Here is a 12,700-nt window from a genome sequence, read left to right on the forward strand (position 1 = left end):
GAAAGCCAAAACAGAGAAACTGTATTTTAATTGAAGTTATTTTACACTTTCATCTCCAGTATATAAAGCAGAATAAGAGTTACAATTTATCTGATGCTTTCTCAAGCCACAGAGATGAATGGCAGATAGGAATGACCTTCAGGGAGCAATCTCTGAATGCTACTGCTTTTGGAGTAATCCTTATGTTTTATGCTGAAAATTCCACTTGTCTTGATTAAATATTCATCAGCCATTCTCAAGGAGGCATATATAAAAGCTATGTTAAATAATAAAATCCCACAAGTGAAAAAACTGATTTTATTTCACATTTACAGTAAAGGGTTGTCACATATTACCTCCCTCCAAGCTGAGATGAATCACTTCAGCTCCATGAATGCAAACGGATCTCTGCTTCTCCATGAGCCAAGAATCACACCTGAACTGTCTATGGAAAAGAATCACACCTGAACTGTCTATGGAAAAAGGAAGACTTACCTAGATCGACTGTTCAAGTCCTCAGCAGTCCAAGTATTTTATTCAGTTGCGAAGGATGCCATTTGTGTGCACGTGCCACTATTCATGCAGATACGATACAAGTGAATATGTTACACATACACCTGAGTGAACACGTACATGCCTTACTGATGTTGACATAACATACCACAGTGTTTTACTCTTCACCAAATGCGGGTACTTCTTATTTTGCAATTACTTCATTTTTAAGATGCTGCATCATGTTTTCCTGTTCAAATCCAACAATTACTTTTTATCATCATTTTGATTTCTCTTTTTCTTCTCTATTTTTTCCTCCTTTCTATTTCATTACAGGGCTTCCAGGCTGAAGTCTTAAATAACACTCAGAGAAAAAAGCAATGTGAATTCTTCATCTAATGGTAGCCTTTTATGCAATAACCCCTTTCCTCAACACCCTACGGAACACACTGCTTCTTAACTCTTCCATGTAATCAAAGCTCGATGTTAATCTTTTTCCTGTCAAAACCCATTTTATCTTTCCCAAGTCTTTGTCCTCTGGTCCCCGACCTTTTCTTCTATCTTTTCTTCCCCCTTACCTAATTATTCCCTTCGGCACCCTGCTCCTGCCCTTGCACACCCCTACCAGTCTCCATTCCTCATGAACCCTTCCTGCATTTCCCTTCCCTCCTCTCTTCTTGCCTACCACCACCACCTGCTTCCCTTCCCCTCCATTCTCCAAAGGTGGATTGAATGGAGAAAGATCCCACTGGGTGCTAACCCAGCCAGCTGCGTAGCCCATGGGAGGGCCTCCTGGTGCTGCTCGACCCAACGCAAGGTGATGAAAAATGAGGGGACAAGGAGGTGATGAAAAATGAGGGGACAAGGAGGTGATGAAAAATGAGGGGACAAGGAGGTGATGAAAAATGAGGGGACAAGGTGGGGAAAAAAAGACGGCAAGGGCTTGACTTCACAGTTGCTCGAGAACTAGAAGTAATGCTCTCCCACGTGTTCCCTAGGTTTCCAGAGCCTTTAGGCCCTTCCCTGAGCAGAGCACCCCCTTTCCTCCATCTGGGTGCCCCCATCCCAGCTCAGCGCCATCCCTGATGGACTGTTCTCCTCTCTTCCCAGAAGACCTCATCCACCCAGAGGCCCTACATTAGATAGGATGCAAAAAACAGAAAAAGGAGCAAAAGGCTCAAGAAGCAGGAAAATTACAAGGACAAGAGTTTTAGCACAGAGAGATCATGAGGCATGCCTATTTTTATTCATGGTTTTTAGTTGGTGCTTTGTTTTTATTGTAGTTAAGAAAGATGACAGAGTTCGAGGTCAGGAATGTTACAGGCACACAAAGGCACGATTAGACCAGAGATTCGGCAGTGATGCTACTGAGTGCTTTTTCATTTCTCAACAAATTCTGATTTTTCCTTTCAATTTCTTACACTCACTTTTAGTCCTAAATCCTAACTCTTTAAACAAAGAGCAATTACTCCCTCATACAATTAAAGGAAGCAAGTATGGAAAATAATCTAAGACTTTATAAATTACTGCGCAGGAAATTTAGTCTTCCCACCAAGGCTGCACTCTAGCTAAAATCTGCATCAGAACAGACAAGAGGTTCAAATAAATACAAACAGCCTTAAAATGACGCCCAACTAATGAAGACTACTTATTATCTCTACTTCAGCTATCAAAGTCTTCTTGAAATGATGAATCTCTGAACATAAGAGTTAAAGAAAATGAGAAGACCACAGGGTGATAAACCCACTGTCTTTAACCTTGCAGAAACTGCTTTTACTGCAATACTGTTTCTGTGGCTTCCACCAAATATGTGCTAATTTCAAGTGGAAGCTGAATATACATATTAAAAAAAAAAAGAGAGAAAAAAGAAAACCACTAGCACTAATTCCACTGCACAAGATATTAGTATATTCTTTTTGTTGCTGCCTTATATTGCCACAAAATAACAGAATATGAAGGATGGAGGATATGAATGAACCTGAAAATCATAGCTTCTAATCACACTGAGGTAATTGTAATACAGAGGAAAGAAAAAAAAAAAAAAGAGCAGAGGGCAGAGGCAACCAGTGATTTTATTTAGATCCTCCCACATGAACAGGATTAATTCCATGCTCCACAGATGTTCATTTGCGTTCTTCTTATACCATGGGGAAATCAAAATACAGGGTAGTTAGCTGTACACAGTTTGCAGTGTCAGGACCAATTTAACCGTTTCTGTCGGAGTGCAGCTACTTTGCTTCACGCAGAGGAGAGCAGCCCTAACGCCTAGGCCGCACCAGCCTGAGCACTCACACAGCTCCTTTTAATTTGGGCCGGATTGAGGAGCATCCCTTTAAAGAGGAAGAAAAAAGAAAAAAACAAAAAACAAAAAAGATTATTATGTACGCACTGTTCTGCCTGTACAGCATCACTGCCATCCTCTTGCCATGTGTAGTGCAACTCAGCAGCTACTCAAATAAACTATCTTAGGCTAAACAAAGTTGAAGCCCTAAGGAATAATACATGGCTTGGGGTGAATTCATCTGATCACATTCACTTGTTTTCTTTTCAGAACAGGTTTGATGGCATCATTTGATTTTGCTTTTTTGCAAGAGCTTTAGTGATATTTGTATGTATGGCCTGCACATTTCCCTCCTTCACATAAGCTCAAACCTCACCACCACCTCCCCAGACTACTGCTAACCATCAATCTCCAGTCAGGAAATGGAGGATCAACCATCTCTTTCCAGACCTGTTTTACTTCAAAAAGTCCCTGCCAGAGTTGTCCCCTCCGCAAATCTTATTAGATGCAAAGAAGCCTTAAAAACCCCCTGGGTAGAAGCAGGTGGGAGCCAAGGGCTTTTCACCTCCCCGCAAAGGTGCTCAGAGCCGTGGCAGGTTGGGGCTTGGTTTTAAAGAGCAAAAAAGAGAGGCAGCAAGTGAGCCCTGTGCAAACAGCCAAACAGGAGCTCAAGGCAGAGGCAGTATCGCTTTAGTAAAGCAACAAGCGGAGCATAACCAGACCTGAACTTTTGTTCTCCCTTTGGAGGGCCTGGACATTTGAAAGCTTGCCTATTTTTTCCAGCTATCTGGCTGACCCAATAAAACGGTGCCATCTCTACCTACCGACTTGTCCTGTCAGTCTTCAGACCATCACAGCCACATCAATGCTGCCATTTGGTAAAATACATATTGACATAACTGCCTTTTACTTGTGCTTTGTGTTACAGTGCCTCCTTAAAAACAGCTAATGGTCGAGTCCTCCTCATCCTCAAGTTCTCACTCTCAGGCCAACCCCAAATAAAATACTTAGGACTTGGAGAGGAAAGGGGAAAATAAAACAAGAGTGCAGCAAGTCCCAACCAAACATAAGGATCTCTCTCCTTCATCTGTTAGCTATTCCTACTGCCAAAACACAGCGTTAAGTTATGCACATGACTAAGGGTTTCCAGCATCAGGGTTTTCCCAACACTATTTGTCTAATCAAAAAGTCAACAAGCTACATCATGGCTTTTTATTGCAAGGACAACACTGACAGAAAAACCACAAGACTTCATTTCCTTTCTCCCATGTTTTTGAAAGGATAGTCACTGCTTCAAACAGCATGTTTGCTCACCGCAGACAAAATAAAACACAGACCTCTTCCCTCCTTTAAACAAGAGATTAAATATTCAGATAGACTTTAATATTGACAAGCAAGCGACCAAAATGGTTACTGCAAACCCAAACAGCATTTTTCTTACCAACTATCCAGACACAACATGGAAATCGCTGTGCACCAGCTACCCGTGCTCCGAAATCTCCTTCTACAGAAATAGCTGCCTTGGTCCGCTTTCAAAACAACGCGAGCTCTCCTTGGCACAGCAAAGTTTAGGTCAGGATTAATGGGTGAAGCAGGGGGAGGGGGGAACGTCTGAAATGCTTTTTACTGACCACATCAAGTATAATAAGCAAGACTGGAATGACAAAAGCCCAAAGGAAGACTTTTTTTCCAGGCAGCACATTTGCCTGCAGTAGCCATTCAAGAGAGTCATCAGCAGCAGGCAGGGAGCTAGCTGAGCGCAGGGTGACAGCCAGGCTAACCGCTCGTCACTTACCAAAATCACTGTCAACACACTAATGCCTCAAACAAGCATTTAAACACATCTCGCTCTCCAAATGGCACTTGGAGGAGATGAGCGGTTACAACTGCAGGCCACACGCAACCGCCTCTAATGACACAATTTTTTTTCTAACAGATAGGACATTACAGTAGCCAGCATTACTGTCTAGCTTGAGAAGCATGGAATACAGCAGGAAGAGAAACTTCTTCATCCCTTAATCGCCTCTTTCCCCGCCCATGGCCCTTCTCCTCTGCAACGGAGTAAAAGTTAGTAGAAAATGAAAAAAGCCCAAGGCAAGAATGACAAAATAAAACTTGTACAAAATCACATGTATTGAGCAAACACTGAAAGTGCTTCAAAAAAAAAAAAAAAAAAAAAGACGTTTCTTAAAGAAAAATAGCCAAATTCTATTACCTTTCTATTTTGCAATGATAGCCCTCACAGCAAAGATTCATCCACCTTATTAGCTAACTCTGTATTTCACTGACATCACTACACAGACATCTTCAGAGTTACTGAATTTACATGGAGTCACACTGAGGAAGCTATTCAAAATATAAATTACACAATCCAATGCTGAACCCAAAAGCTTTCCTGAATTACGGTCATTTCCTAGAATACTGGCTGGCACAGCATCGCTAATTGTAGCCAAATGCACGGCCAACCCATCAGTCTAAGCTGCTTCAAAAGAGAGCGGGCTGCAAGGAGGCTGCCAGCGCAGGGACGCTGGGTGCAGACCTTGAGTGCAAGCACCATTTTATTATTAGGTCACTCTTTTGGGGTATGCTGCCAATGCCCTGATTGCTTTGGATAAAATTTAGTGTGTGGTACTTCAAACTGTCAAACTATCCTAATGCAAGCTGCTGTCAAGGCCCTGTGTGGCCGCACTGAGACAGGGCGTCCAGCTGAACGGAGACATGAAGAAATTGTGCGGCTCTGAGGCTCAGGTCCACAGCATGGAATAGCACAGCATCTCCGGAGCATGTGGACACGGCCTGCAAGCTGCAGGTATGGACCGGAAGAAACAGCAACAGCAGTCACAAAGACCAACCTGGTTCCCTCCCTCTCTACATCTTCTGAAAGAGCAGTAACATTGCAGAGCCTTTTGAGGGAAAAGCAAAGTACAACACATCTGAGACCAAAACAGCACGACCGCAAACACACTTCGCTGGTGCTTTCTGTGCGGCGACGACAGCTCTGAGTCATCTGGCTCCACACCAAGTGGGACTACTCAGATAATGAAGCAGGCCTGGAGAAACAGCCGTACAGAGTGAGCACGGGGTGTCACGAGGCGGGCACGGCCTACCGCACCAAGCAAGACGATGCAAGCCAAGGCCATCACCACAGTCACGCTGCATCACGCTCACTGCCTCCACTCTGAAAAAACATCAACTAGCCTGCTCCAAGCAACAGAGAGAAAGATACCCTCGTTATAGCAGAAGCCTGTGTCTGGGCCATGAGAACCACGGGGGAAGACCCAGGACAGAGTTAAAAATGTCGCTATGGTAAAATATATCTATATGGAAGACAAAAGCAAACCAGTCACTGGTAGATCAGATCAATTCTGCATGTGTAAAATAAAAATTTCACTCTGAAACAAGTACATTATCAAAGCTACTTGTTATGAGTCATGATGTAGTTAAGCCATAGGGTAAAGTTAGTTTGGGATTTGCTTCTAGTAACGTATGGTGAAGCAGAGAACCCTCCTCCTACATGTGTAGCCCACTCTTACCATTTTGTCCTATTCCCAGGTCTCCCATATATTTTTGGTGGGTCACTCACTCTCTCTGCTTCACAGCTACACCTAGTCACATCACAGGGACACTGACTTAGGTTTACAAAATTTTTTTACATCCTCAGAGAGAAAAGCTGTAGAAGTGCCAATTACCAGCAACAGCAGCAAAATACACTGTTTTTCTTAAATTCATGTCCGTCTTTGAATTCAGAAGTTGATTTAACTATTCATGTTAATCAGCACTGTTCACTCCTCTCCTTCCTTCCCTCCACTGTGAATGACATCAACAACTCTTATTCTTGGCTAGAGGAATTTTACGGTTATTAAATTGCAAAATAGCTAGTACTTAAAAAAAATACAGCTGATAATAAACATACTGTGTCTAAAATTTAGCATTCAAAAGCAGCTTAGGAAAAAAACCCACAAACCACTTTAGACTTTAGATTCCCTGTTGGAAAAAGATCTCAACATTATTATTTGTCTGCTTTTAAAATTCCTACAGAGGAGCGGTATTTATTTGACAAGAGTTAACCGATTTACCTTGAAAAAGCATCTAGTCCAGTTATAGTTTCTTTCTCTATCATCATCTACCTTGTGCCCTTTTCTTAAATCTGAACACACATCTCTGGAAGGGCTGGAGTCTTGGACCAAAATTCTTGCCCAGGAAGGAAAGGTGCCCCATCGTTTATACCCTGCCCTGGAGTTTGTGTCTGGGCTCTATTGCTGGTTCCATCACACACTTCCTAAATAAAGTTGGGGATATCACTTCAGCCCAAATTCAGCAGTATACTGAAGCACTTGTCTCATGTCAAGCATATGGGCTGGAAATCAATGCAAGTATCTTGCTGAACTGACACAGTCATGACTTACTGAAGGTCACAAAGCAAACAGGGACAAAGCTGAAAATAAAACAGATATCTCCTGATCTCAAGATCAGTTCTCTAACCTCCAGAGCACGTTTGCATGAATTAACAAGGGAAACAATTCATCTGCAAGCGGTCTGAATCAATTTAGTGATCAGGTTACGTGTCCCAGTTCTGTCACTGTTACATTTGTTGGCTCAGAGCTCCAATTTCCACGCCCATGCCACTCACCCAACAATTTCTGTCCCTAGGAAAAAGTAATCAAATATGATAAGGATGACAATCATAATTAGTTTAAAATGCAGGCCTGCAAGCACATATTGAGAACACATTTTAATAGAGAGCTCATGGGAAGGAAGCAAGACTAAAGGAATAGAAATTTGAGATTAATTGGTTATGGAAATCCAAACCCAAATTATGAGAAATGATCATTTTAGAAAGCAGTAGGAAATCCCTTTACATAAATTACTGATTTAAATATTTAAAATCCCACTTCAACCTCAGTAGAAATGAATGTTTAATATCTGAACTTCTGTAACCTGACAAATGCATTTGTAAAATGCACTTAGCCCAGCCAGCCCTATCCTGCTCTCCAAAACCAGGGCATGAAGAAGTGGACACAGACCAAGTAAGATAAGAAACCATCTGATTTCATTGAACTTTTATTTTATGACAGGTAGCTCATCAATCACTTGCCAGAGGAGAAAGGAGAACAGACCCAAGCATTTGAAGGTGACTCTTTATAACTGCAATCAGTTATGAATTAAATCACATTAGCACCACTTCTGCATTTTAGGGAGTTTCTTTTCCCAATACATTTGTCTATCTTCTGCCATTTTGCACAGTTAAGCAATTACTGGTCTGTTGGAAGGACACCAGCTGTCAGTATTTCTGTCAAACTGACACTTCACAAATATGAAAGTCCGCACTTCTGATGATGAATTTCTTACTGCATACGTGACAGGATAAATTACTGCCAGCAATACCTACACAACTAGTCCATGGGTCAGTGGGCTTCCCGTAAAGAGACAGGCAAGGTGAAAGGCACTGTGACAGGATGACAACTACCACATCTTGGGATGTAAAGAAAGAGGGTTCGGATTTTTTGTTGTTGTTTTTTGGGTTTTTAAAAACAAAATGAAACTTCATTAAAATCCCAGGTGCCAAATTCCTGGGAGCCCTATGGCCATGCCTATTCCACCGATAGCACACATGGTGAGAATCAAGCAAAGCTGTGAGAGAGATCTCCAGCAAGGAAACAAAAATACCAGCGTTAGGTTGAGCCTTTTGATGCAAACAGTCACCCAGTATTTGGGGTCTTTCAGAACTGGTTCAGTCTGGGTAAGAAAGAGATGATATGAGTCAGTCGTCTTTGTGCACATACAGAACATGCAGTATGCACACACGTTCCCACATCAGCATCCTCTGCCTTTGCAGGTAGGGAAAGTCCTCAGCTGCACTGCTCAGTGAAGTGCATAGTCTCTCTAGCTCCTAGTTTACACAAGGGAATCAAATAATTAATGTGGAATAACTACTTTGATACAGTTATTCTGATACTGCTCAGCAATTTAAGGAAGGAATCCTGGCAAGGGAGACCATACTGCAGAGTAAAAGTGATATTACTTCAGCACTTCGCTGCTTTGACTCCAGAAGAGCTTCTATATGAAGTTATTTTGGGATAGTCATAGTTATTTCTTCCAGAATAGCTAAGCCAATCTATTTTCCTGTGGAGGCAGCTCCTACATCTGTGATTGCTTTTTGCTTTAGGCTCCAAATGGCAAGCACTCCTACCTCTCAGCAGACTAGTTATAAGCCAAGAGGGGTTGGGCAAAATAGGTCTTTCCAAGACTTTTAGCCTTTCATTTAAATGTGCACTACATTTTAATCTTCTTACCCACTCTACAGACTCATATATAAGAGATACTGCTGCAGAGACTGATGTCGCATTGACATGATTCAGAAAGTGAACACATACTAGAATAAGTGGTATTCCACATTTGCGATACTAGTGTCCATTACATGTGGTTCCTGCATAAGCCTACCATAGAAATAATCTCTTAACCTGCCCTAATTAATGTCCTTTCCAGCCCTAACCAGCTCAACAGCATAGCCCAAGTAGTGGATCCTTTGCGCTTCTCCCTGAAGTTCTGCACGAGTTCATCACTCGCGCACACATAAGGCCCCGAAGAGTGAGGGGGGAATGGCGGTGTGCAGGCCAACAAGCTGGTGAACAACGAAGGTTTCTTTCACCACCCTCTTATTGAGCAGCTCTTGACTAGCCCATGCAAGTGCCCTGCCCTTTCAGAGAGCTATTTTGCTTTTTCCCAGCCAACTCACCAAGTGGAGCAACGAAGTGCCACCTCAAGAGGGTAATGAAATACTTTGCTGGTGGGAGGAAGAAGCAGCCTGAGATTGCTCTGCATGCACATCCTCAGACTGGAGTCAACAGGGAGGCGTTCTTCTCGGGTGAGAAAGAGAAGTACTGGTATCAGTGGAAAAAAACCAAGGCTTTTTCCTTGTCCTTTTTAATGATTTCCAGTGCTATCAAAAGACACTAAGCCACATCTACAGCTGGTACAAATCTCAGTAAATCCACCGACTTTGACAGCACTACATGAATGTGAAGTGACTGAGGTTTTGCTTCCAAAGTCTTAACAATTACAAATAAGTAGTAACATCCTAAATTTTCAATCTGTTTCAAAACCCACCAGGTCTATCCCCTGGTAACACTGAAAATATTGACTTTTTTTCTCCTCACTCAAGCACAAACAAAAGCATCCTTTTCCCAAATCTAACACAAACCACTGCATGCTACTTAGAACAAGTAGCAGCAAATCAGTGCTGCTATCAGGACTGGAGCTACCTTTCACTACTGTCAGCAAAGCTATTGTGCTTAAGTTCTCTGGGCAAACCCATAACACAAATTGAAACACTGGTCCTATAAAATATTTTTTTTAAATAGTGAGCTATTTAAGTTAAATTTTAGTTATGTTGATTTCCCTCAAAAAGTCATAAGAACTAAAACTGTTACTGACTCTTTATTACTAATATAGGATAGTAACGTACTATAGACAGCAGCCAGGGTCTATAACTTTTCTGAAGACTATTCTTACATAAAGTTCATATATGATTAATTTGGAAGGCTATGAAACCACAATTGCAAAAAAACACATGTGATATAAAAATAGATAATATAACTTTTCTTGGAAATCCCACAGACTGCTGAAACATCTAGTTAATTCCAAAAATACGATAGCCACAGTAAATTTAAAAAAAAATAAAAGAAAAAAGCTGTCAGAAATAAAACTACCCAGGGATATGCTGCAAAACATCTAACCAAAGCTCCCTAGATAACAGCACAACACAAACTATAGAAATCATATTTTTAACATGACAGAGCACAACAAAGAAATGCTGCTAATCAATAAGGCTGCATGTGTACAACTGAGTGCAGAATGCATTAGAGCAAAATCCTCCGCCAAGACAGAGCTCAGAGTCCAGGCAACTATTGGAGCTTCACAGAGCAAGGAGATAAAATGTGATGGGACATTATTCACACGACACAAGTCCTCTCTGTTAGGTGAAGCCTACCTGCACAGGAACACCTACAACAGACTTGGCTTTTCAGAGGAATGGAGAAGGATCTAGGCTGCAGCCTGGACCCACCACCGAACATGACAGCCTACTCCAGGCACTAACTTAGCAATTAAGCTGTAGAGTAGCTTCACTTCAATCCTGCTGGGCAAGGGTTAGGGATTTTTCCCGCATGGGATCTTGATCCAAGACTTGAAGTAAATGAGAGCTAGGTCAATGTAGCTAGTATTTGATATGGGTTATAAAAGCCACAAGTACTGCCAAAAGCAAGCTGAATAAAGGCCATAAACAAACAACAGGATTTATGCAGATAGATACAATAAAAGGAATATTCAGAACTCAAACACATTTGCAAAAAAAAAAAATCTAAATTTTGGACTAATTTCCCCTAAAACTTATGTGCAAAAAAGGGAAAAAGATATTCTCCCTTTTTTAAAAAACATGCCCTCCCTTCAGTGTATGCAACCAAGCTATAGACACACACAGGATCTGAAACTGAACTGGTGAGAGCTTTAAATCAGGACAGCATTTAAAAACATGTTCAGCTGGCTAAGTTCTGTCTCCTCTCCCTATTCAGAGACTAATTAGAAAAATACTGCATAATAAAAAAGTAAATAATAGCGTAAAAAAAAGTAAGAGTAAATCCAGCAGTTTTCAATTACTTACCTAATTTCTAAACCTAAAGTAAGAAAATAATTGTGATTAAAATACCAGACTTCCCTTGTCAAAGTCTGCCACCGAGATAACACAAGTTGTGGAACGGAAAGATATAGGATTCTGCCTTTAGCAAATGGATTGAACTGGCTTAAGCTATTCTATAGAGATAGCCTAAGGAAACACGAGTAATAGCAGGAACTGGATCATGCAAGATTAGAAGTACTAACAAAAGACAGAGACTCTACCACAGTCTTTATTAAAGAGTCAACATTTACAGCAACCAAAATTCAGTTTGCAAATCTTGACTTCTTAACTACAGCCACTACATGTGATAAAGACCAGGGAAAGACATGACAAGAGATGCCCTTCTCAACTTAAGACAACCAGAACCAAGAAAGGTGGAGGACAGTTGGGGAATGTAGGAGAATAAAACAGAGTTCGCTAATGCACCAACTATGAGCTGTAAATGTGAGCCAGGACTTTTGAAACTGGTGAACAAGGCTTGCAGTAGCATAAAGGAGGACATGAACTGAGATCCCATACAAAAAAGGCAGGTAAGGATACTTCCAGGGAACACACAAAGATTAAAGAAAGGGCAAGTGCTTTCACGCTGTCTGAATCACAAACTCTGAACAGAGTCAGAAGTAAAAAGAAACAAGAAAAAAGGCTGCTGTCATTATGGAGGAATGACAAGACACTGTTGGGACAAAACACTGGAGGACACCCAGACTGGATTCACTGATGAAAAGAAGACAGGCAGCAGATACATGCAGAGCAACAGTGCAAGAGTACAAAGCCAAAGGAGTCTGGGAAACCTGATAGCATATATCAGGGCAGAAGCTAAAAGGAAAAATAAAGGAGAAACCTTTAGCAATCTAAAAGGCCTTTGAAATAAAGTTTTCAGAGAGAAAATATCAAGCGGAATATGCCATCTCAGTGCCATAACAGGGGCAGGAGACCTATGCAAGAACATACACAACATGCAAAACTTTGGATAGGAATATAAAATTTGATACAGAAGATGAGATGATTCATCCATCTAGCTGGGTATCCTGTAACTCGCACTGCCCCTACCTGTGTTTCTGCAGAAAGTGAAAGTATCCAACTAAGCATCTGGTGCCAGGCTAAAAACAAAAAACATTATTTCCTAACACCCACCATGGTCTTTCAAATCATGAGCTTCAGCCAGCATTATCTCTGTCTGCACAAATGCAATATTACTAGTGATCACATCATTACCGTAACCCGCCTAAGGTTTACACATTTGACTAGGGAACTTGCTGTGAGGAATAATACCA

The 12,700-nt window shown here is 41.4% G+C and overlaps 1 protein-coding gene across 2 annotated transcripts in view; it reads right to left on the minus strand.

Moving 5' to 3' along the window:
* The window catches only part of CHST11 (carbohydrate sulfotransferase 11), a 183,321-nt gene that overhangs the window by 116,953 nt on the left and 53,668 nt on the right, over nt 1–12,700 (minus strand). The window lies entirely within an intron of this gene.

The sequence above is a fragment of the Dromaius novaehollandiae genome, chromosome 1 (genome assembly GCF_036370855.1).
Source record: "Dromaius novaehollandiae isolate bDroNov1 chromosome 1, bDroNov1.hap1, whole genome shotgun sequence".
In the NCBI taxonomy this organism is placed as follows: Eukaryota; Metazoa; Chordata; class Aves; order Casuariiformes; family Dromaiidae; genus Dromaius; species Dromaius novaehollandiae.